Source organism: Wolffia australiana, chromosome 20, assembly GCF_029677425.1.
Source record: "Wolffia australiana isolate 7733 chromosome 20, ASM2967742v1".
In the NCBI taxonomy this organism is placed as follows: domain Eukaryota; kingdom Viridiplantae; phylum Streptophyta; class Magnoliopsida; order Alismatales; family Araceae; genus Wolffia; species Wolffia australiana.
Genome location: NC_135854.1, coordinates 3,548,182 through 3,573,986, shown reverse-complemented (window position 1 = coordinate 3,573,986; position 25,805 = coordinate 3,548,182). Strand labels below are relative to the sequence as shown.

At 37.5% G+C, this 25,805-nt stretch overlaps 1 pseudogene; it reads left to right on the top strand.

The window, feature by feature from the left end:
- Nucleotides 1-3,720: 3,720 nt before the first annotated feature.
- Nucleotides 3,721-8,698, top strand: LOC144716341 (uncharacterized; annotated as a pseudogene).
- The last annotated feature ends 17,107 nt before the right edge of the window (nucleotides 8,699-25,805 follow it).

Genomic DNA, 25,805 nt, shown 5'->3' with positions numbered 1-25,805 from the left:
TGATTTAATTGAGTAAAGAAGAATGAGCCAAATTTATATAGTGTCTTTATTTTTAAAGTTTTCCGATATGGGATTTGAATCCAATTATCAGTTTTGAATCGCAGCAGGCCAGGCCATAGAGTAACCTATTGATCGCAACCGAACGGGCTGTAATATATATATAAAAATAAAGTAAATTGAGACCAGGCTTCAAGCCAACCCAGCCCGAAGCCCGTGCTTTTTGGGCTTAGTCTAAGTAGTGGGATATGATCTCAGCAGTCCAATCTTTTTAAAGAAGATTGGACAGTGAGATCTATCTCGTCCTCTTTAATCTATTTGTATTTGTTTTTCAGGCTTTCCTATTGGTTGGCAAAAATGACGCATACGTGGGACCCTCTTGCAGGCGAATCATGAGAGAGGGCAGGGCTGACAAGGCTGACAGGGCAGGGTGATGTGGCTCGGTGAGTACACCACTTTAATCTGGGTCAACAGCTACAATTTAATCGCATCTGTTGGACCCAAATGAGGGCAATCGAACAGCCAAGGGCAGTTCTGTCCAATCTTGCCCCTGGTTGTTGACGATGCCAGCCGGACGGCAGATGTTGGCCGAAGAGGGGGATCGCCAGGCTATAGAACGGCCTGGGAGGACCCCACAGCCCTCCCCCTCTATCGAACGGCCTGGGAGGTCCCTCCCAAGCCATTAAAAAGGGGCCCGAATGCCCCCATTTGAACCATCTTTCGACCATAAGTCATACCAGCAGTTGGGATCAATTTCGGACTCGGAGGCAGACTACGGTGTCGTGACAGCGCATACGGCTGCCGAAGAACTCAGGGAGGCTACAAGAGGGGCTGGGGAAGCTCGGATCTGTGCCAGAACGGAGGAGAGGAATGAAGGAAACATTAAACCGAAGGTAGGAGGCGGCAATTGGCGCCGCCACTATAATCTTCAAATCAGGGTGGATCAATGGGTTTTTTCAGTCACTTTTGTTGAAATTCAGTAGGATTTTATCATCATTTTGACTCCAATTAGTTTAATCATTGATTCAATCCATTTCGATCAAAGAATTGTTGCCGTGATTTCTGTGTAGCATTTCATAGAACACCTCGAGTGTTCGATGATTAACTTTTTGATTTGCCTAAGTTCTACTTTCTCAACCTGATAAAAATTAAATATATACACACCTCTGTCGGGAACTTTGTCGAACACCCGAGGGGCGTTCGACAGAAGACCATCCTTATCCCTGATTTCCTCTATAAGACCATCGAGCATACAAAAATTATATGTAATCAATTTCTCCCTATTCCTGACCCTCGATTGGGAATTTGGTCGAGCACCCTCAAGGTGTTTGCCTAAATCACCCTTTTACTCCCTTAAATCGACCCTTAAAATTTTATAAATTACATTTAAAAATATAAAAAACATATAAAAACATCTTAAAATACATATAGTAATTGCATAATAAATATTTCACTTATAGAAGTAGTATTCAACAAATATAGGTGATCTTACATTCATATAATTATCTCTTAATTACGATTACTACCTCTTTGCTCCTTAATATGTCTCTTTACCTATATAATCACTTAGTATATTACAATTAAATAATCATTTACTCTCTCTATCTCTCTAGGTATCAACTTTTACTCTTCTTCTTCCCTCTTACTACTAATTACTTTTATTAAGTAATCTACACTTCTTTGCTAATTACATTACTATCATTCTTAAATATAATATCTAATCTCTTAATTCTTTATTATTCTTCGTATCCCTAAAATATATATACGTATAATATCAGATATTCTCTCTTCTCTAGTTATCTTATTAAACTAATATTCTCTCTATTTACTAATTACTTTATTCTTCTTATATTCATTGTCTTTAGTATTGTTATTATATCTTTATTAGTAAAAACTCACTTATCTAAACATCCCTAAAGGCCAGTTCCTAATGAGACAACCTCACTCACTCTATACATTTGAGTAAGTTTCTCAAATTTTATCAAATTTATTTAAATTTACAATGACAATAAAAAATAATTACTCAATTTTCCTCCATCACTATTGCACCATTGTTGTCGCACAACAATGGAACATGTTCTGAGAGCGAAGGAACAATCCCAAGTTTCGCGATGAATTTCAACCAAACTGCTTTCTTGGTGGCCTCCGCTGTTGTAGTGTATTCAGCTTCTATCGTCGAGTCTGCGGTAGTACTCTGCTTGGAGCTCTTCCAAGATATCTTGCCTCTGTTTAGTGTGAATAAGAATCCTGATGCACATCTACTATCGTTTGGATCCGACTAGAAACTTGAGCCAGTGTAACCCTGGAGTTTCAGTTCCTCTCCTCCATAAATTAGAAATAAATCCTTCGTCCTTCTGAAGTACTTAAGGATGCATTTCACTACTACCGTGTGTTATTCCCTTGGGTCTGCCTGAAATCTGCTCGTAACACTTAGAGCAAATGCAACATCAGGCCTAGTACATAGCATCGGGTACATGATGGATCCAATAGCTGAAGCATATGAAACTTTAGACATCATCACTCTATCTACAGGAGTTTTAGGTGAGTGCTCCCTAGATATTTGAACTCAATGCCTCATTGGTATCAGACCTCTCTTAGAGTTCTACATGCTAAACCTTTTGACAGTGGTATCTATGTACATAGATTGGGATAATCCGAGCAACCTTCTTGATCTATTTCTATAGATACATATTCCCAATACGTAGGGTGCCTCTCCCAAATCTTTCATGGAGAAGTTCTTGGATAACCATACTTTTACTAATGAAAACAGTCCTACATCATTTCCAATGAGTAGAATATCACCCACACGAAGGTGATTGAGCTCCCACTCATTTTCTTGTATACACATGGTTCATCTTCATTCTTAATGAAGTCATAAGATCTGAGAGCCTCATCAAATCTGATATTCCAGCTCCTCGAAGGTTGCTTTAATCCATAAATGGATCTCTGCAACTTTTACACCTTATCTGGAAATTCCATGGACGCACAACCCTTGGGTTGTATCATATACACCTCTTCCTTAAGGTTTCTATTGAGGAATGTAGTCCTGACATCCATTTGCCAGATTTCATAGTTGTGGTATGCAGCTATGGCGTGAACAATTCTGATTGATTTTATCATGGCAACAAGCAAAAATGTTTCATCATAGTCAAGTACTTACCTTTGATGATAACCTTTCACAACTAGTCTTGACTTGTACTGATGCAGGATGACAAGGGGAAACATGGTACTAGGACGATCTAATGTTGGGGTAGGATAAACAGACCACGGATCACACGATCGAATTTGAGGATTTAAATCCGGTGAAAATAATGATGGTGCAGCCCCTTTCCTCGTCGAGGGCGGGAGTACTGTCTTACAACCACTGCGGTGAAACAAAGCACCAATGTCAATAAATTCGAACGGATGATCGCTAGAAGATTCAAAGGCCTATTCATTCTAATCGCTTGAAGATTCAAAATCCAAAACTAATTCCACGACAGTGGATAAACACTCAAAGACTACTGGATGAAGAACACGATCACCAAAGAGTGCAGAAAGTACCTCGGCACTAGAGTAGTGCATCATGGCGATCTCGGAAATTCTCGACGCATCGTTGGCGGGACGATTGACGTGCGCTTCAATAGGGTGTCGCGGATCCAACTGCGCGGTCAATTGGGGGGGGGTCAAGGGGGGAGTCGCCCCCTTGCGGGGTCCGAGGCAGCGCCCCGAAATCTAAATGGTATGCGCGATGACAAGTGGCTGCAAGGGCGATTTGGAGTTGATGGCTGGATGCGAAGACCAAATGGCAGGCAAAGGTACTGGCGGTGGCAACTGGCGCTAGAGAGGGCAAGCGGGTGGCCGAAGGTGCGGCAAGCGTGGCGGCCGAGGGCGTGGCAGGCGCAGGCGGCTGAGCGCGTGGCGGATGTGGGCGGCGGAGGGTGCAGCAGGTGCCGACGGCCGGGGGTGCAGCGGGCGGGGACGGTCGAGCGCGTGGCGGGTGCAGGTGGTGGCCGTGCTCATAGTAGGTGCGGACGGGCGCTCGTGTGTGCGGCGGGGACAGGAGGGCAAGTGGTCTTCTCGACGACGGCGACAAGAGGCAGCGGCGGCGGCTCGGTAGGGAAGACGACTACGACAAGCTTCCTTTTAGAAGAAGAAACTTCAATTCCAAAAGAAATTTGCCAAGTGTTTCAAGAAACGTTGGCCTATGTATAGGCCTTGGAGGAAAGACAAAGTAAGAGAAAATAGATGAAAATAGACGATGTGTCGACGCGTCACATCAAAGGGCAATTCTGGAGTTGGTGTTGATAACATGTCATGACACGGGACGTCTCGTGTGGAGGTGGAGGCACGTCTGGTTCCAATGTGCAGTCGTGGTCGCCACCATGTTTGTGTTAACTTGTCCATCTGCACTAATCTTTTTCTTAAAGATCCGCTTACACCCGATAGGTATTATACCTTTGGGAGGGTCAACCAAGTACCATACTTGATTTTGGTGCATGGATTGGATTTCAGAATCCATCGCTTCTCGCCATCTTTGAGAGTTAGAATCTCAAACCACCTCATCGTATGTCAGAGGATCATCATCCTTATGATGTAGTGTCTTGACTTTGCCTGATGTAATATGTCCAATATAGCTATCATGTTGTCTTACTACTCTTCCTGAACTTACGTGGCTCTAGTGTACATTCCTCAACCTGTTCATGAACTGAGCGCTCATCTGATGAGATAGTATTTGTGTCTTGACTCAGAATTTCTTCCGAGACTTAGTTACTCCCACTATCTTATCTTATAATATATTCATCCTCCAAGAAGATGACCCTTTTTGAAACAAAAACAGTTTGTTCCTCGAGCTAGTAAAAGTCGTATCTGTGTGTCTGTTTTGGATATCCCACAAATCGACATAGCTCAGTTCTTAGTTCTAGTTTTCTAGGGACGTGCCTCTTCACATGGGCAAGACATCCCCATACTCAAGCATACATAAAATTTGGTCTTCTTCATCTCCATATCTCATATGGTGTGGGAGTTACTGATTTGGTAGGTAGCATGTTTAGTATATGCAATGTTGTTTCAAGTGCATATCCCCGGGGAACATTGGTAGTTTTGAGAAGCTCATCATTGATCTTACTAGGTCTAACAAGGTTTGATTTCTCCTTTCGGAAACACTATTCATTTGTGGTGTGTATCGAAGAGTTAGTTGAGTTAAGATACCATTATCCTTCATGTATTGAGTGAACTCTGTACTGAAGTATTCTCCTCCTCGATCTCATCGAAGTGTTTTAATTCTGTTTCCAGATTGTTTCTCTACTTCATTGTTAAATTCGTGGAATTTCTCAAGAGCTTCAGATTTATACTTCATTAAGTATACCCATACATATCTAGAGAAATCATCGGTTAAAGTAATGAAGTAAGAACAACCACCTTTAGCATGAACATGCATAGGACCACATACATCAGAATGTAAGAGTTCCAAAAATGCCAAGGGCATGCTCCCCATTCCTTGAGAACGGTGATTTGGGCAGTTTACCCATAATGAAAGATTCAAAGGTTGCATTTGATTCAAAATGAAACGAACCCAAGTATGCATCCTTATGTAACTTAAGTAATCTTCCATTTCAGACATGCCCAAGTTGGCAATGCCATAAATAGGCTGTGCTTACTGATTGTCTCCTCTTTTTTAGAGAAACATATACTTGGAGATTATAACAAGAAACATCCATAAAGTACAACCCATTGACCAATGGTGATGATGCAACCAATTATTTATTAAAATAGACATAACAATATTTGTTGATAATGGTCACGGTGTACCCGTCTATCCAAACATGAAACATATACAATGTTATTTATTTGTGCTAGGAGCATAATAGCAGTCTTCTAAAGACAGGAAATCTCTGGATGGAAGCTTGAGGTTCATTGTCCTCAAACTAATAGCAACAACTCTGCTGCCATTCCCCACTCTCGACCCCACCTCGCCTTTGCTCAACTTTATTCTACTTGTCATACCTGCAATGACTTGCAGATATGATAGGCACATCCACTATCCAATATCCAAGATGATGTATCTCAACAACATAAATATCTATCACATAGATACTTGAAGCATCGCTATCCTTCTTTTGAGCTATCTCATTTAGGAGCTTCTTGTAGTTCCTCTTCCAATGGCCCTTTGTTTTGAAATGGAAGCACCTACCTTTTCCAATGGCCCATTGTCATTAGGCATGGTCCAAATCGTGCGAGAGGATCGCGCTCGTGCGGTTGGGCGCATCTACGGGGCGGTTGTGCAAATTTTTGCGCACAGTTTTCGCACACCGCACCGCCCACCGCACAGGGGTCGGTGCGGTGCGAAAATCCGACGTTGTGCGAAAATTTTAAGCCCGCCCTCCACCTCCCACCCTCTCTTCGCTGTTGCCCCCCATCTCCGCCGCAGTCTGCCCCCTCCACCTCCCGGCTCCCGCCCTCTCGACCTAAGCTGCAATTGCCTCTCCGGCGAAATCCCATCGTCCATCTCCCGTCTCCGCAGTCTCCAAGCCCTCCATCTCCACTCCAATTCCCTCTCCGGGAGAATCCCCCCCAAAATCGGCCTTCTCTCCCACCTCGTCAACGTCACTCTCTTCGACAACCGCCTCTCCGGCGACATCCCGCCGACCATCAGCCAGCTCTGCTGCCTTCAACTTCTCCGCGCCGGCGGCAATCCCTCGCTCTCCGGCCCGCTTCCGCCGGAGATAAGCAACTGCGGCGAGCTAACCACGCTCGGCCTCGCCGAGACCGCCATCTCCGGCAAGATCCCCCCCTCTGTTGGATCCTTGAAGAAGCTCCAAACCATGCCATCTACACCGCTAATCTCTCCGGCGCCATTCCTTCAGAGCTCGCCGACTGCGTCAGCCTCAGAGACCTCTACCTCCACCAGAATTCCCTCTCTGGGTTTATCCCCTCTCAGCTCGGGAAGCTGCCCGTGTTGCAGAACCTTCTTCTCTGGGGCACTAATCTCTTCGGCACCATCCCCGCTGAACAGGGCAACTGCTCCGAGCTCAAAGTTCTCGACTTTTCCGCAAACTCTCTCTCCGGCTTCATCCCCCCCAGCCTGGGCAATCTCTCCGCCATGGAAGAGCTTCAGCTGTGCTCCAACAGCCTCATCGGCCCCATCCCGCGGAGCTCTCCTCCTGCGCCTCCCTTGTCGCCTTGGAGCTCGACAGAAACTATCTCTCCGGCGAGATCCGGCTGGACTTCTCACGGTTGTCCTCTCTCGCTTGTCGCTTCCTTCATCGCCTGGCAAAACAATCTAACAGGGGGAGTCCCGGCGAGCCTGTCGCAGTCTCGCTCGCTGCAACTCCTCGATCTCTCCTTCAATGGCCTCTCCGGCGAGATTCCCCGCGAGATTTTCTCTCTACAGAAGCTCACTCAGCTGCTACTCCTCGAGAATAATCTCTCAGGGAAGCTTCCGCGAGAGATCGGAGCCTGCTCCAGACTGTTCAGATTCCGAGCAGGAGGTAACGCGCTGTCAGGGGTTACCCCGCCGGAGATGGGCTGGCTAGCAAAGCTCAACTTCCTCGACCTCCACGGTAATCTCCTCTCCGGGGAGATCCCTCCGGCCATCTCCGGCTGTAGTAAGCTCAAATTCCTCGACTTACACTCCAATGCTCTCTCCGGGCCTCTTCTCGAGCATCTCCCTTCTAGCCTACAAATCCTCGATGTGGGAGATAACCATCTCAGCGGCCCGCTTAGCACGAAGATCGGCGCGCTCAGTCTGCTAACGAAGCTCGTCCTCGACGAGAACAACTTCTCCGGCTTCATCCCTTCCGAGCTGGGCTCCTGCAAAAAGCTACAAGTCATCGATCTGAGGAAGAACAGCTTCTCCGGGCCGATCCCGCCGGAGCTCGGCGACCTCCCGGAGCTCGAAATCTCGTTAAATCTCAGCTGCAATTGCCTCTCCGGAGACATCCCCCCCAGTTCTCCATACTAACGAGGCTGAGCTCTCTTGACCTGTCCCAACACCAGCTAACCGGCGGGCTCGCCGCCATAGCCGGGTTAAAGAACCTGCTCGTTCTCAACATCTCCAACAATGGCTTCTCCCGCGGGCTCACCAGCGGCGCCGCGCGCAGCGCCGCCGTGAAGGCCTCCATCGTTGCGCTGCTTGTTTCAAGGTGTCTCTTGACAGTTGCTGCCGTCTACGTAATCCGGAGGCGGCGGCGCAGCCGCTGCCTCGCCGGCGACGACGGCGGGTCTTGGGAGGTCACCTTCTTCCAGAAGCTCGACTTGACGGTGAGCTCGGTGGCGAGGGAGTTAACTTCGGGGAATATCATCGGCGCGGGAAACTCCGTCGTGGTGTACAGAGTTGCGGTTCCCGGCGGGGAGACCGTCGCCGTGAAGAAGATGTGGTCGCCGCCGGCGTCGGAGAAGGCAGATGAAGATGATGGCTGCTTTCTTGAACGAGATTTCTACGCTGGGTTCAATCCGACATAGGAATATCACGCGGCTGCTCGGCTGGGCGGCGAACAGACCGAATAGGCTGCTGTTCTACAGCTACCACCCGAACGGGAGCTTGGGATCGTTCATCCATGGCGGGGGGAAGGGGGCGGGGGAGTGGGAGACGAGAATGGATATCGTGCTCGGGCTTGCCCACGCCGTCGCTCATCTTCACCATGACTGCGTGCCGCCGATCGTTCATGGCGATGTCAAGGCCATGAACGTGCTTAATTCAACACAGTTGACTATGATTTAAACATAGTATGTTTACCACATATATTATGAATTAAATAATTAATAATGTTTAATAAAATTACTTTAAAAAACAACGAAATGTGCAATTAGGTGCGGTATGTGGTGCGTTTATGCGCACAAAACCGCACCGCCCACCGCCCAAGCCCATTTGTGCGTGCGGAAATTCGCACACCTGGTGCGAATTTCCGCACCGCACCGCACGCCCATGTCTATTTGTCATTGGTACTTTCACCTGCTTCTTCCCTTTGTGTCACCTTTAAAAAGACGTCGCCTTTCTCTTCTTGTTGGTCCTACCAAAAAGAAGAGAACTTCGGGCTTGTACTTCTAAAGGTTGCCCTTATCAGTGGTAAGCATGATAAGCAGCTCCGGTAGAGTGGTATGAATTTTTTTCATGTTAAAGTTAACAATGAACTGGGAGAATGAATCAAGTAAGGATTGAAGAATGAGGTCTGTGCTCATCTCAATAGGGAGTTCAACTCCCTGCACTGCCAACCTTTCTATCCACTCAATCATCTTTAGTACATGAGTTTGAACCATAGACGATTCGGTCATGCGAGCCTTGAATAGGCTCTTTGATATCTCATATCTTTGAGTCCTACTCTCTTTGGAAAAGAACTCCATCAAATAAAGCAACTTTGGCCCTGGCTACGTATCTTCATGTTGCTCCTGCAACTAATTGCACATAGAAGCTAGCACGTAGCATTGGACGGTAGTGGAATCATCTTTCCATTTTTGATACTCCATTATCTCCCCTTTAGTTGCATCCAATGCAAGCTCCCCCATGCCATCACTCTCAAAGATGTAGGCTATGTGATCAGACTTAAGGAGGATATTTAAGTTTCTAAGCCAATCAGTATACTTTGGTCCAATGAATTGGTTGTCATCTATTATGCCATGAATTGGTTGCTCAACGACATCTTCGCCTGCACAAGATATGTCTAATGAATTAATAGTTCAAGTAGATTCTAAGTTCATCGAATATATACTTCCACTAAAATTCATCATTCCATACAACCCTCAAGCGTACGGAAGTAAAGAAACAAACTATTTCCTAGTGGGGATCAGAATTTGAACATGTGTAATACAACCTAGAGTACACCTCCACCAAATCATACATATTATTGAACACCCATCTCATGGGACTTGCAACTCTTTGCAATATCCAATCATATTTTGGTCCTCAACCATTGAGTTTAATCTGAGCAATACCATCGTTACTTGATGAAAATATATTTGCATGTAATCCTGGAGTATACTCCCACCAAACTACATGGTTCCTCTGTCTCGAATAGTGTTTGCCCATCCCGATACCAGTACCGGATGCCGGTATCGGGACGGATGCTGTACCGGATACCGGAAAGGCAATTTCCGATATCCGGATACCGGATATCGGTACCGGATATCGGTTGCTACAGTGTCGATATCCAGTACTGATATCCGTCCCGATTCAGCATTCGTCTCTGTCTCAAGGGGGCAGATGCCGGTATTGGATATCTGATGTGGATATCGAAAATCGATATCCACATCGGATGTAAGCTATTTCCTAAGTTTCGTTAGGTTGATCGTGTACTTTCGATTCAAAATTTTTTAATAAAAAATACACGGTCATTCGGTCAAAAGCTCAGAGCTTAGACGGTGGAGGACGGCGGAGGACGACGGAGGACGGCGGAGGCGGACGGTGGGGACTGATGGCTGCGGCTACACAGGTATGTCTTCTTATCTCTTCTCATTTTTATAGTGTTCTTTTGATTTTCTTGCTTTTCTTGTCTCTCAGATGTCTCTTTGTATTGATTTTGATTTTTCTTTCTTCGCTATTGATATTGAATTTATACCATGGCAAATGCATATTCAATTTCCCAGTCTCCCTTTCTCTCATTCCATTTCAATGGATTTCTTTTTTAAGTTCTTCCTTTATCCTTTAATTCTAACTCACTCTCCGATTATTTTTATGTTTTTACTACAAACTCTTCCTTTTCTTTCCTTATTCTCTATTACTCTCTCATTCTTACTCTCCTTTTTCTCTCGTTCACCCTCGCACTCACTCTGTCACCCTCTCTTCTCAAATTCCATTTCACTGTAATTCTTTCTCTAATTCTCATCCTCTTCTCTCATTCCATCTCAATCTCTGTTTCTTTCTATCTTCTAATCTCTATCTCTTTCTTTCTTCTCTCATTCTCTCCTACTCTCTGATTAATTCTTTAATTCTTCCTCTCATTTTTCTTTCTGTCGCCCTTTCTCTCACTCTGTGACTCTCCCTTTCTCTCATTCAATTCCAGTGTAATTCTTTATCTAATTCTCCCTTCCTTGTCAAATTCTATCGCATTCTCTGTTCCTCTTTATATTTCTATTTCAATAAGTCTCCCTACCTTCTCTCATTCTCTCTTACTCCCTAATTATTTCTCTCAATTTTCACTCTTCCACCCTCTCTCTCACTCTGTCACTCACCTTTTCTCTCATTCTATTCAAGTTGAATTCTTTCTCTATTTCTTCCTCTCTCCCCTGATTCTATCTCACTCTCTGATTCTTCCCATGTTTTTATCTCTAAGTTTCCCTCTCTTCTTTCATTCTCTCTTAGTCCCTAATTCTGTCTCTCAATTTTTTACTCGTTCACCCTCTCTCTCTCACTCTGTCACTCTCACTTTCTCTCATTCCTTTCCAATGGAATTCTTTCTCTCTAGCAATTATCCCACTCTCCGGTTCCTTTTTTCTTTTTATCTCTAATTCTGAGCCTCTCCCAGTCTCTCTTACTCACTGATTGTTTCTCTAAATCCTTCTCTCCTTTTTAACTCATTCACCTTCTATCTCACCCCATCAATTTCCCATGTGCTCGAGGTACACATCGCATAACTGAACTAGATTTTCTTATTTCTACGTAATTATCGTTACTTATCTCTTATCTTCTGCAACGAAGGTGATGATAAAGTAAGCACAAATCTCTGACAAAGCCGTTGGGACTACGTTTTTTTGATAGAGCCACAGTCATAGCATACATATGAATTTTGCTACAAATGTCAAATTAATGGCGTGTATGGATTCTTTTGAATATCCCTAAATTTTGATACATTTTCCATTGCATTACCATATTCCTCCAACTATCCAATAAATAATCTTAGTATCAATCAAAAAAATTAATCCCTGTAATTAAATATACTGCCAAGAAATATACTTACTCGTCTATTACTCTACTCCTATTACTAACTATTTTGAGTATATATACCAAACATATTCATTATTCCTCTTACTAACTGCTACTACTATCTAGTAAAGGTATTACATATTTTCTGCAATTTTACTCACGCAAAAATATAGTGTACTAATTTCATTAAAACATTAGTTGTCACTTGTCAGTCATTCTCATAACCATTCCACTAATAAATTACAATCTACCCTAGTACCCTTATTAACTATATTACGCAATTTTATTTTACCAAAAATAACAATATATTAATTTCTTAATAACATTAGTAGTTAGTTAATATTAAATTTATTATTCAATTTATTAACTCTATTATGCAATTTTATTTTCTTAAAATAACAATATATTAATTTCTTAACAACATTAGTTGTTAGGTAATATTAAATTTAATATTCCATTTATTAACCATATAACGCAATTTTATTTTCTTAAAATAACAATATATTAATTTCTTAATAACATTAGTTGCTATGTAATATTAAATTCATTATTCAATTTATTAACTATATTATGCAATTTTATTTGCTTAAAATAAAAATATATTAATTTCTTAATAACATTAGTTCTTAGGTAATATTAAATTTATTATTCAATTTATTTCCTATATTACGCAATTTTATGTTCTTAAAATAACAATATATTAGTTGTTAGGTAATATTAAATTTATTAACTATATTACGCAATTTTATTTTACTAAAAATAAAAATATATTAATTTCTTAATAACATTAGTTGTTAGGTAATATTAAATTTATTATTCAATTTACTAACTATATTACGCAATTTTATTTGTTTAAAATAACAATATATTAATATCTTAATAACATTAGTTGTTAGGTAATATTAAATTTATTATTCCATTTATTAACTATATAACACACTTTTATTTTCTTAAAATAACAATATATTAATTTCTTAATAACATTAGTTGCTAGGTAATATTATTATTCAATTTATTAACAATATTACGCAATTTTATTTTCTTAAAATAACAATATATTAATTTCTTAATAACACTAGTTTTAGGTAATATTAAATTTGTTATTCCATTTATAAACTATATTACGCAATTTTATTTTCTTAAAATAACAATATATTAGTTGTTAGGTAATATTAAATTTATTAACTATATTACGCAATTCTATTTTCTTAAAATAACAATATATTAGTTGTTAGGTAATATTAAATTTATTATTCAAGTTATTAACTATATTACGCAATTCTATTTTCTTAAAATAACAATATATTAGTTGTTAGGTAATATTAAATTTATTATTCAAGTTATTAACTATATTACGCAATTCTATTTTCTTAAAATAACAATATATTAATTTCTTAATAACATTAGTTGTTATGTAATATTAAATTTATTATTCAATTTATTAACTATAGTACGCAATTCTTTTTTCTTAAAATAACAATATATTAGTTGTTAGGTAATATTAAATTTATTATTCAATTTATTAACTATATTACGCAATTTTATTTTATTAAAAATAAAAATATATTAATTTCTTAATAGCATTATTTTTTAGGTAATATTAAATTTATTATTCAATTTATTCACAATATTACGCAATTTTATTTTCTTAAAATAACAATATATTAATTTCTTAATAACATTAGTTGCTAGGTAATATTAAATTTATTATTCAATTTATTAACTATATTTCGCAATTTTATTTTCTAAAAATAAAAATATATTAATTTCTTAATAACATTAGTTGTTAGTTAAAAAAAAACAATTCTACACTCTACAATATGCAATTCTGCCCTCGTTATCATGATTTTTAAAACTTTTAAAATTACATTAGGTATCCTCTGTGGGCGGCGACCTGGCGTAGATGAGAATTAACTGTAAGATGGCTGGGGAGAATATAAAGTCCCAAGGAAATTAGAATTTGTCCATATGGGATTGCAGACGACTGAAAAAAAATTGCCGGATATCGGTTTTCGATAACTGGATATCGAAAACCGATATCCGGCATCCGATATCTGCCTCGTCCCTCCCCCTCCGATATCCGGTACCGATATCCGTCTAACCACTGATAGACAGATATCGCCCGATATCCGATATCCGATATCCGGAACTTGATAAGCCGAAAAATCACATAAAATTACGTGGTCGTTGAGCTTTTTAGACTTATGCAATAAATTTATAATTCCCTTAATTACTAAATAAGAATATAGAGCAAGCAAGGGGTCGATCCGCAAGGAGGCAACAATTCAGAATTTTCAAACAATTTTTATGAATCAAGTCAAGTAATTTTGAATTTTGCAATATTTAATTCAATTAATATTAAATAATATTTAAATAATCAAAATTAAGTAAAACTTAATTTTGATTTCTGTCAGATAATTCCAGATAAGAATATTATTATTATTTTAAGCTCATAAAATATAATTATTAATTTCCAATTTAATAAAATTTATAATAATTTTCAGAATTAAAATTGGGAAATTAATAATCAAGAAAGTGATTTTTGAATTGGAGTTCAAATGGATGAATTTTCGTTCAAATTTTATTTTGAGTTATTTATATATTAAATTAAATTCCTAAAAATAAAAACCGAAATCTAGAGAGAGAAACAAATCAAATTAACCTAGAGAGAAAGTGAAGAAATTGGGGAAAGCCCCAATTTCACCCTAAATTAAAAATGTAATGAAGCAGAAATGTCCTAAAATGATTAAGAATTAATTATCAAAAGTCAGATCTGAATCCAAATCAAAAGAAGTGCTGATGCATTCAAAACATGAATCTAGGGCATGTACATTTCGCCCATGCTACAAGCGTTTGAATCGCTCTAGAAGATGATCAAATACAATTCAGAAACTTACAAATTTGATAAAGAGATCCAGATCTGACGACTTCCAGAATGCCTCCTGTATCCTTCCTGGCCAATTGCTTGGGGAGAGCCTCAAAGTGAATTTCGCTTTTTGTGACCTCTATTTAAAGATCCAACCGTCCAGTTTGTAGAGGAGGAAAAGACGAACCTGCCCTCAAAATTTCAGCCCAATCGGAGTTGTAGATCTCAAGATATCGCAGTTTTAGTGAGATCAAATGTGGGCCGTTGGATCTCTTTTATTTTCTCTAAAAAATCGGAATTTCCTATTAGCTGGGCTTGATTTTCTCGCTCAGTGTTTCGGGACACGTGCACCCTCGTTGTCCGTGTCGGCCGCACTTTTTCGCTGCTTTTTAAGAAAACAGAAAAGGACAAAATAGTGCTTTTTTTCGCTTGGTTAGAAGAGAGAGAGAGAGAGAAAAAGAAAAAAAATCATTGTTTTAAATAAACGCCAATGATCGGCGTCGATTTCCGCTTTTCTCTCTCTCTCTTTTAATCACTCTATTTGACTTTTCCTATCTCTCTCCTCTCTTCTCTCCTTTCTTATTTAATTAATATATCCCTTCATTCGCCCGAATTTTGGGCGAATGACGTGGATATTCATTTTAAATGCATTTAAAATGCAAAATAAATAATCAATATATTATTTAATTAAATGAAAATCATTTCTTGCCTAAATAATGGTCAGAAAAATTCAGAAAAATTCATAAAAATATGGGAAAAATTCATAAAAATCAGGAGATGATTTACTGACCTTAAACCAAGCAAATAAATAATGTAAAAATATTTCTTCACTGAAACAATGTCAAATTCTATGTAAAAAATGATAAAAAATATGAAATAATAGAAAAACGTAATGTTAACTGATTTCAATGTATTTTATTATGATAACATGCAAATATGACCATTAAAACACATAAATAGAATGTATAATTCAGTAATTAAGTATATTAATTTGCATGTTATCAGAACTGTCCCATTTTTTTCCGGACATCGGAATGGGCGAACCCTAGTCTCAACCTTGTGTTACACGCTAGCTCCTAGTTCCTCCTCCCGAAGAAGTAGGTCTAGAGTTGACTCCACCAACCCAGCTTAAAAGGGACTTAAATCCTAAGACTAAAAAGGAGGACTACGCTTAAGTTTGTCACTTTTGCGTTATGGCTCATATTTTAAAGAGAGGGATTTGATATGTGATAACATGCCTATTGAGTATGTTAATATGATCATATTTAGATGTCTATTTGTACTAGATCACTCATATTTGCATGTTATTATGCTTACAATGATTAAATCTATTTTTAGAATGAATTTCTGAATTTTGTACATTTTTGTGTATTTTTTAGGAATTTTCTGACAATAGATTCTAAAAGTATATAACTTTTGAGACAGTTTTTCTAAAAGAATATAAATTTTTGGAATTTTTTGACACTAAATTTGGCGAGATATGATTTTTCTATGTCGAAATATATATTTATATGTATTTTTTGGGATTTTGTTTTATTTAATAAAATTTTTTATCTATTTTTGGCTTTTTTATTCGCACCGCCAAGTGTCGTCGTTTGATTCACCGCCACGTGCCAGATGATGATTGGTGCCATCCAATCATTAGCTAAGTTAATGATTGGCGTCAACCAATCATTAACCAGACAATCATCGCTTTGTAATTCACGAAGCAATGATTGCACTAATGACTAACATGTTTTTTTATATTTTTTTGGCGCAGGGTGATGTGGCACACTCATGTCCATTGATTTAAAACAAAAGAAAAAAAGAGAAGAAATAAGAAACAGGGTGACATGGCATGCTGAAGTGCCACCACGTTAGCCTTGAGAAAGAGTTTTTTAAAGCTTTTTCTTTTGTTTTTATTTGCCCTTTTTTAGGTAGACGTGTGATAAGCCTAAAAACGCACGTAATTTTGTCATTGATTTGACGTTTCGACTTATACAATAAAATTTATAATTTCCCTTAATCACTAAATATAGAATATAGAGCAAGCAAGGGGTCGAACCACAAGGAGGCAACAAATAAGAATTTTTATCTAATTTCAATGAATTAATTCAAAGATGAATTAATTTATCAATTAATAGATTTTAGTTATACTTAATAATGTATAACTAATCAAAAATCAAGTAAAACTTAATTTTGATTTTAAATATTTCATTCAGAAATCTCAAGATAGGAATATTTCAATTTTAAGATCATATTAATTCGGATTATTAATTTCCCAATTTTTATGAAATTTTAAGACAATTTTTATTAATTAAAATTGGGAATTAATTAATCAAGAAAGGGATTTTTAAATTGAACTTCAAGATGGATGAACTTTCGAATCAAATTTTATTTTTAGGTTTTTTATATATTAAATTAAATTCCTAAACAATAAAAATCAAAATCTAGAGAGAGAAACTAGACAAATTAACCTAGAGAGAAAGTAAAGAATTTGGGGAAATGATGAAATCCAACCCTAAATTAAAAATCTAATGAAGCAGAAATGTTCTAAATTGATGTAGAATTGAGGATAAAAAATCAGATCTTGAATCAGAATCAAAATGAAGTGCTAATTTCATTCAAAACAAAGTTATAGGGCATGTATATTTCGCCCATGCCTTGGCGTTTTAGAATCGTTCAAGAAGATGATTGAAATACAAATCAGAAACTTACAAATTTGAGTGCAAAAGGAAGATCTGTTGACTTCAAGAATCCCTCCTGTGTCCTTCCTGGCCAAATGCTTGGGGAGAGCCTCCAAAAGTGATTTTTGCCCATTTCCAGACCTTCATTTAAAGATCCAACTTCTGGATTATAGAGGGGGAAAAGACGAACCTACCCTCAAAATTTCAGCCGAATTGGACGTCTAGATCTCAAGATATCAAGGTTTTAGTGAGGATAATTCTAGGCCGTTGGATTGTTTTATTATCTAAAAAAACTGATTTTTCTGTTTGGCTGAGCCTCTTCTTTGTTGTTTTCGCCGCCCTTGGATCGCCTGTCGATACGTGGTTGCGCACTTCAAACGGCCATAATCATTAGAAAATGATTGGCCTCTTTGAATGGCTATAAAGAAGCCACATCGTCTTGTAAAATAAAAAAAACAAAACAAACAACAGCAACCGCAATTTTTGACTTTTTCCTCGTCGATACCCACGCCTGTAGAGTGTACAATCATTGGGTATTTGAAACTTTTTTTAAATGGTAAAAAAGAAGCCACATCGCCCTCTTTTATTTTATATATATATATTTTTTTAAAGCACGCAGAAGAAGAAAAAAATAGACGTAATTTTGGACTCTTTCAACCCACGTGTGCGTCAATTGCCACGTACATTGAATGCACACGGCGAATCGATGCTGCATGCGAATTGAACCACGTGTCTCGGTTAGCGCGTGCATTAAATGCACGCGCTTAACGACCACGTCTAAAAGCAAGCAATAAGGTTGCAGCGTGCATTAATGTAGCGGTTGGCAACATTTTGATTTTTATTATTAGTTTTTGCATATGAAAAAAATAGAAATTAGCAGAAAACACTTACCAAAATAATGTAAAAAAGAAAAAAAAATTGGAAAAAATATTTAAAATAATTAATGAGTAAAATTCCATGTGAAAATGATAAAATTAGAAATAATAATAATCATGTGAAAAATGAGTCATTCCATCTTTAATAATAAAATCAAAAATTAAGTCAAAATCATTTATTTTATGCTGGAAAAAAGTGCCGTCCAGAATACCATACAGCATCTCAAGCACTTGACTTCTTCAGCAACAAGGTAGAATGATGAAGAAAAATCAAGGTCTAGGATTGGTCTAACTTCAACCTCCTGGTGTCTTGGGTGTGAAGAAGAGAACGAGAGAGAGAGAGCTAGCTTGGCACATCAATCATCGTGATCCTATAGTGAGATAATTAAATCACAATCATCATTCCCCTGTGGAGATAGTAAGTAAGTACAATTAAATATAATTTTATTGAACAAATCAAATACCAAGGATAAATGTATGCTGTATGAATCTGTGAGTGTGAGAATGTAAGTTGACTATCTCATACATTCAACTCCATTCTTCAATCTCATTGGTCTACTAACTTAAGGGAACCCACATTTCGTCCATCTAAGTTTTGGTTTTTCCACATCACTTTCATCAATTTATTTTGTCTTTAAATAATTTACTTTTTTAAATTGTATTAACAACCAAAAAACATGATCTGGAATTGTTCACAACGACCTGGCCTCCACCTCCACTCCTCCCACTTCTTTATAGAGGGGACGTGGCAGTTATGGAGGCCCAATTGGGCCCCCTTTTAAGGAGAATGCCTATTGGGTTTTCCCCTTAAAAATGATCTTTAGGGGGAGAAGAAGCCCAACATGGATTTCCTCCCCCTAAATATGACACTTAAATATAATTAAAATAAAACACGTATGAGGGAAGACGGTACTCACGCAGGAAGGGCCTCCCCATAATCCAAAGATGACAAAAGAAAGAAAGAACGTAAAGATACATGACGCGAACCGATAAGACGATGTTGCTTCTCAACCTTGGTAGTGGAACTGTAGATTCTTCATGTTGGCGCGGGCTTCACGACTTGGTTGGCGATGGATCGGGGCGTGATCGACTCGATGGTCCTCCATCAAAACCTTTATTTGATCATCATGTCATAAATTCCATTTATAAATTTCAATCCACCTTTAGGAGATCTTCTTCATCCATTAATTTGAATTACATGTTGGTACAAACAAAGAAAAATCTAGAATCCAAATCCTAAGTGGGTGCAATCAGGTTTTCCAACATTGTTGTTGTAGGTGGTGGTATCTTTTCTGCTTCCAAATACGATTTTAATTGCATGCCATTTACTGTGAACTCCTTCCATGTCTTAGGATCAAAAATCAAGACGGCTCCATTATCATATATGTCAGTAATTATAAACAGTCCATCCCATCTTCATTTTAACTTCCCTGGAAAAAGCTTCAACTTGGAATTATAAAGCCATACCTTGTGATGTTTCTGAAAATGCTTGCGGTTAATGTTCTTGTCATGAAAATGCTTCATCCTGGCTTTATAAATTCTTGAGTTTTCATAAGATTCATTCCTCAACTCCTGGAGTTCGTGCATCTGCAATAAACATTGTTTTCCTACTATATCTAAAGAGAGATTAAGTTTTTTAATGCCCAATAAGCTCTATGTTCTATTTCCACCGGAAGATGACACGCCTAACCGAAAATAACCCTATAAGGAGACATCCCTAAGGGTGTTTTATAAGCAGTTCTATATGCCCAAAGAGCATCATATAACCTACTTGACCAATCTTTCCCATCAGGCCGAATAATCTTTTTAATAATTTTCTTAATCTGTCTATTTGAATTCTCAATTTGACCATTGGCTTGTGGATGATATGGGGTAGTGATTTTATGTTGAACCCCATATTTCTTTAACATGGTCCTGAATTGGGAATTATTGAAATGACTTTCTCCATCACTAATAATTGCTCTAGGACAACCAAACCTTCAAAATTTATGTTGTTGAATGAATTTAAGGACTACTTTATGATCATTTGACCTAGTGGGGATTGCTTCAACCCATCTGGAGAGATAATCTACTCCCATCAAGATGTACTCATGTCCATCTGAATTTGGGAATGGTCCAATAAAGTCAATCCCCCATAGGTCAAAGATTTCCACTTTAATTATGGTATGTAGTGGCATTCTATCTTTCTTTTTGATATTTACCACTGCTTGACACTTTAAACAACTAGAGCAGAACATAAAAGCACCAGAGAATAAGCTTGGCCAAAAAAATTCACAATTTAGAACTTTAAATGCAGTTATTTTTGGGGCATAATGTCCGCCACATAAAGAAGAATGACAAGCATCTAGTATACTACATTGTTCTTCCTTGGGTACACATCTTCTAAACACATGGTCAACACCTAATTTAAATAGTTCAGGTTCATCATACTAATAGTAATTAATATCTTTATAATTTTTTTTTCTATCATTAGGTAATAACCCCGTTACAAGAAAATTTACAATATGAGCATACCATGGAAGCTTTTTACCTTGAATTTCTAAAATATATTCATCAGGAAATTCATCATGGATAGGCATGGATAACTCTGTAGGTAATCTAGAAAGATGATATGCTATTGTATTGTCTATTCCCCGTTTATCCTTGATTTCTAAATCAAATGCTTATAAAAGTAAAATCCAACGTATTAATCTAGGCTTGGTTTCTTTTTTATTTAATAAAAACTTTAAAGCTTAGAAAATAATTATTTTATTACCTAACAGATAAGAACAAAATTTTTCTAAAGCAAACAATTCTTTTTCAGTTGTTGAGTAGTTTACCTGTGCGCCTCCTAAAGTTTTGCTTGCGTAGTAGATGACAACTGGCTTCTTGTCAATTCTTTGTCCTAAAATAGTTCCCACTGCAATGTCAGAGGAATCACACATGATTTCAAAAGGTTTACTCCAATCTAGAGCTTGTAAGATTGGTGCTTGAATTAAAGCCTCTTTAATCTGTAAGAATGATGCTTTAGCATTTTCATTAAAAACAAACAATGTATCTTTAGAAAGTAAATTAGTTAAAGGTTTAGAAGCCAGCATGCCCTAGAAATCCCCAAGTTTTTTTAGGGTTGTGGGCAGGGGGAGGTTCTTGATGACCTCGACCTTAGCCTTGTCCACCCTTAGTCCATCCTTGCTGATATGATGCCCTAGGACAATTCCCTCCTCCACCATGAAATTGGACTTCTCCCAACTTACACCAAATTGTTTTGTACACATATCTGCAACACCTTGGTTAAATTAGATAAACAACTATCAAATGATGAACCAAAGACTGAAAAATCATCCATAAAAATTTCTAGGCAATCCCCTACTAAATCAGAAAACATAGCAGTCATACATCTTTGAAACGTAGCTGGTGCATTGCATAACCCAAAAGACATCCTTTTAAATGCAAAAGTACCTACTGGACATGTAAACATTGTTTTTTCCTGATCACTTTTGTTAATTTCAATTTGATTATACCCTGAATATCAATCTAGAAAACAATAATAGTTTTGGCTTGAAAGTCTTTCAAGAATCTGATCAATGAATGGTAATGGATAATGATCTTTCTTTGTTATCGAGTTAAGCTTCCTGTAATCTATGCATAATCTCAAACTAGAAGCCACTCTGGTTTGAACATCATTTCCATTTTCATCCTTCGTCACTGTTATTCATGTTTTCTTAGGTACTACATGTATAGGACTTACCCATGGGCTATCTGAAATGGCATATATGAAATCAGCTTTTAGCCATTTCATGATTTCTTTCTTAACAACCTCTAACATGTGTGGGTTGAGTCGCCGTTGAGGTTGTCTTGTTGCTTTAGAATTATCTTCTAAGAAAATTCTATGCTCACAAATGTTTGAACTAATGCCCTTAATATCATCTATTGTCCATCCTATAGCAAATTTGTAAGTAGATGAAGTATCTAATAGCTCTAATTATTTTTCAGAGGATAACAATGATGATATAATTACGGGAAAAGGATAACATGGTCCTAAATAAGCATACTTCAATGACGAAGGTAAAGGTTTAAGCTCAATTTTAGAATGCAATGAAATATTTGCTGGCATAGATGATTTTTCATTCAAATACTCATTAGATTCACAAGAAAACAAATCATAAGAGCACGGATCAAAATAAAAATTGTCATCTTCTACCAAACCTAGAAAACAAACATCCTCACTAGTGTCTTTTGGATATTTCATTAATTTTGAGATGGATAGTTCAATTGGATAACAGAAGAAAGAAAAGAAAAATGAGCCTGATTATCAGCTTGAGAAATCTGATCTTTGGAGCTGTACTGGAGATTGATCTATCTTCTTTGTCGATTTCTTGTAAACCTTTTTCTTCACCAACAGACTTTCTCTATTTCTGGACTCTTCTTTCTTGCGTTCAGCCTTCAATTTTCTTTCCAACCCGATGCCTCTTTCATCCCCTCTTCTCCCTTTTTATTTTACCTCTTTTCTATGCTCACGTTCAAAGGCATTTTTCATTTTACCAAAATGTCCTTGTAACTTTCATCATAACAAAATAAAAACATACATTTTGTTATCTCTTCTCAGTTTATTTTGAAATTCATAAAAACACATAATCTAAAATCTTCAACAAGGAGATAGAAATATTTGAAATAAATCAATGGCTAGGAATCATCCAACTTTTAGGCTTGTTATCCAACAATCCAAAACTTGGATTGAGCTGAAATTTTAAGGACAGCTTTGTCTTTTTATCTGCTATCCATCCATATAGTTGGACCTATAAATTAAGCCTCTTATCTTTTTAAAAACAACTTCCTCCTAAAGAGGCATATTGAAAGTAAGATAAGTTTTGAAGGTCCATCAATTGTTCTTGTTGTCTCTAGTGCTTTGAGAGGTTCAACAGAAAAGTGGGGAGGTTGGTCTAAATCAAGAAGACACCTTGATTCTGACAATTTAAGTCAATAGTTTTAGAATGCTTGGAGGTTAAGCAGAGAGGGTGGGGAAACAACCTCGTACATGAATTGGGTCATTGCATTATATCTCAGAACATATTACATAGTAATCGTAGCCATTACATGGGGAAAGACTAGGGATGATACCGAACTAATGAGACGAGGCATTGTGCGTATGGGTAGTGTCCTTCCTGCACCTTGAGGGCTGCAGCTCCACGTGCGCATCAACCGGTACCCCAACTACAGCGTGCCCTCGGGCTGGGCGCTGTGCGGTCGTGGGCCTTGGCACTCGACACACCTGCTAGTCCAACCCCAGCCTTGACCCTCCTTGTGCCTCCTATAGAACTAAGAGGGGGTGAATTAGTTCCACTTCCTTTTTATTTATATGAATTCCTTGTTTAACTCTCTCGTACTTCACTTAGAGGACAGTAATTTTTTTACCCGGCTTCGGGGCATTAATGTGCCCTTATTGCAGCCGTGCCTCGCCCGAGGAGTCGCCCTGACTCCACTAATCACTTTGGAAAATGCAAAGTGAGAAAAATTGTTCACGATGTACAATCGCTCGCACTGATCTCAAGTAATCACACACTAAAACACTTGCTCGGTGCCGACGTCTCCCTCGACCTCAATCGAATGCCTTCTCAGCTTCAAGATGTGTTCTGAGCCTCCCCCTCAGTCCACTCTATGCTGACGAAGTCCTCACATCTCTGGCCTCCTTCCTGTGTTCAAGTGGATGTGATCTTCCTCCCTTTAGTGCACTTCCCTGAAAGGTAATATAATGACAATATCTTTGTTGACCTTAGGTCAACTTTTCTCCTAACCCTAGTTTTCTTCTGAATTCTATTTTCCCACTTTCAAGTCACAAACAGTGTATCAAATGTCAATCAATGTCAACTACCAATAGATATAATCAAATGCAGTCAAAATATAAAATAATATCAACTGGTTATAAATCTGCTCAATTGTGATAAGATAGTCGGATGAGATCAATCGATGTTTACTAATATCAGAAATATTCAAAGTAGACAATTAGATCAATCAAAATTAAAAGATCAATTGTCTTAACTCAAATCAAATGTGATTAACAAACATCAATTCAAATAAAGCAATTAAAGTAATCTGATCGAATGTGATTTAAGAGATATCAATTCAAATCAAACAGTTATATCAATTCTGATCCAATGTAATTAGATGATATCAATTTAAATCAAACACTTGTATCAAATCTGATCAAATGTAATAAAGATATATCAATTGTATTTGAAGATCTAAATTAATATATTCAAGAGATCGATTTGGATAGTTATTGAGATTTCATACAATACAAAATTCAAATTCAAATTCAAATGTAAAAGATGAATGGATAAATTTAGAATTGAATTTGTTATATCTGAAGAACACTGATTTTCAAGAAATTTATTTAAAACCAATCAGAATTAGGGCGCCTGAAATTATTCCAATATTTTGAAATCCAATTCAAAACTGATTTGAATTAATCAATGAATTCAAATCGATTTAAAGCTGTCAATAGATTCAAAAATCAAGAAGTCAAAAAAAGTTTGTTATATGATTTCAAATAATAGCAAACTTCAAAATCGAACTGAATTTTATATGAAATAATTTGGTAGTAAAAGTGATTTAATCTTTAATCTATGTCAATCAAGATTTCAATCATATTTTAGATTTGATTTCACACAATCAAGAAACCGAAATTAATTTGTTATTTAGATTTCAAGAAATCCAAGATCAAAATCGATTGTTCAAATTAAGAATGATCAAATTTCGATTTGAGATTCTAACTTCGGAAAATCAATGAATTTCAAGAACCTTCAAATCAATTTCAAAAATCAAGAAGTCAAAGAAAGTTTGTTATATGATTTTAAATAATAGCAAACTTCAAAATCAAATTGAATTTTATATCAATTAAATTGGTAGTAAAAGTGATTTAATCTTTAATCTATATCAATCAAGATTTTAATTAGATTTTAGATTTGATTTCACACAATCAAGAAACCGAAATTAATTTGTTATCAAGATTTCCAAAAAATCCAAGATCAAAATCGATTTTTCAAATTATGAATGATTAAATTTTGATATGAGATTCTAACTTCTGAAAATCAATGAATTTCAAGAACCTTCAAATCAATTTCAAAAATTCAAGAAATAGGTGCCCGAAAATTTATCAATGATTTGTTGAATCAATAAAATATGGAACAATCTAACCAGGAATTTCTTGAAGAATCAGAATTTCCAAACATGCAGATGATGAGATTCACCAGCCTTGAATTTCTTCACAACCAGCCACAACTTTCAAGAACTAATCAGTTGAGGAGAGAGATCACAGATTTTTCAAAGAGAGAGAGAGTAGGCGCTCAAAAAGTCCTTAAAAAAACAATACAAATGGCTACTTATAGCCTTCAACCCTTGTTGGGCCCAATTTCCCTTGTCTTTTTGGGTTTCTACCTTAATTATAAAATTGTTACCATTAATATACTCCATCACATATTTATCTATTTAATATATAAATTTCTATATATTACTATTATATTCGACTACTTCATTAATTTCATTTAATATCTATTATATTAAATCATCAAAATCCTTTTCCTAACACC